Here is a 1,218-nt window from a genome sequence, read left to right as displayed (position 1 = left end):
AAAATCAACCAGCTCTATCTACTGAACACAACAATAAAATTATGGAAATGCAAGTGCTACCGAACGATGGTATTGGATTGAAAAATGCACAGCTGCAGTCGATTCTCGCTCTTATTATCTTCACGATACGAGTCAAGGGCGAAAAGAAATAACACAAAGCAATTCGATACTGCCCGAAGCTTCATAACAGTTCAATCAGACTGATATTGAATCTGCGAGAGTGCTCGCGAGCATTTGATTTGCTCCTGTTTTAATTGTTATTGGAAAGATTGACTATGATAAACCTATTTAATGTTTTAACTTTAGTTCTTTTTTTTTATCCACAACGAGGAAGCTCTTGGCCAGTATCTCACCTGATGTTAAGTGATGATCAGGCCGAAGGTGGAAGCGAGCTTCACCCGGAATCCTCAACCACAGAGGAACTATCTTATCTCTAACTACCGGAACACAACAATGCTGCTAACATTGTTGTTATGGACTTAGGTAAGCCCACTGCCCCCACTGGGAATCGAACCCGGGACCTCTGCGTCTGAAGCAGATGTTCTAACCACTAGATCACAGAGGCGGTTCATTTCAAGCAAAAGACGTCCACTACTGGAAAAAGGCTTCTCTTCAAGATTTCCAGCTGTCCGCACTTACGCGCTTCCCGCGACCTTCACCAGATCGTCAGCCCACAGAATGGGAGTGGTCCATTGAGCTTGCCTACACTACATCTTTCGTTCCATGGTAGCAAATGAAGAACTTTTCTGCTCTAACGGCCTACGAGCTATCTGCCCCATTAACTTTTGCATGCTTACTTATATATTTTTTTTTTGTTTTATAAATAAACCGTGATTTTTAAGGCGACAAAGCCCAAAAAGCACTCAAGCCGATTGGAAAGTTTGGTTCGATCCCCGTCAACCGCTGGACTACATAATAAGGCCACTGACACAAGCATACCTAGTACCTACTCAATATTTAGATTGCCTGATGGGGTTGATTCAGTTTTTTGCCACAGGATTCAAACATGTTACATAATATAAGGTAAGGTAAAAGATAATAGGAATATTATCAAAACTACTCTCAATTTCCTACCATGGTTGTCAAAGTCAAAGTCAAAGTCAAAATTTCTTTATTTGTTTAGACTAATAAATAGTTCTTACAAATCTTCATTTTGCTCTTAAGGAGCCTCTACATGTCTCATAATCTTTTTACCCTACCAGCGCTGTGGCCATTAAC

At 40.7% G+C, this 1,218-nt stretch overlaps 1 non-coding gene across 1 annotated transcript; it reads right to left on the bottom strand.

The window, feature by feature from the left end:
* Positions 1-493: 493 nt before the first annotated feature.
* TRNAL-CAG (transfer RNA leucine (anticodon CAG)) lies at positions 494-565 on the bottom strand. The gene has a single exon. It is a non-coding gene; the product is annotated as a tRNA-Leu (tRNA).
* Between the last annotated feature and the right edge of the window lie 653 nt (positions 566-1,218).

The sequence above is a fragment of the Ostrinia furnacalis genome, unplaced genomic scaffold (genome assembly GCF_004193835.3).
Source record: "Ostrinia furnacalis isolate ACB-3 unplaced genomic scaffold, ASM419383v2 OfSCF1862, whole genome shotgun sequence".
In the NCBI taxonomy this organism is placed as follows: domain Eukaryota; kingdom Metazoa; phylum Arthropoda; class Insecta; order Lepidoptera; family Crambidae; genus Ostrinia; species Ostrinia furnacalis.
Note: the sequence above shows the minus strand (reverse complement) of the source record. Positions and strands in the feature narration are given on the sequence as shown.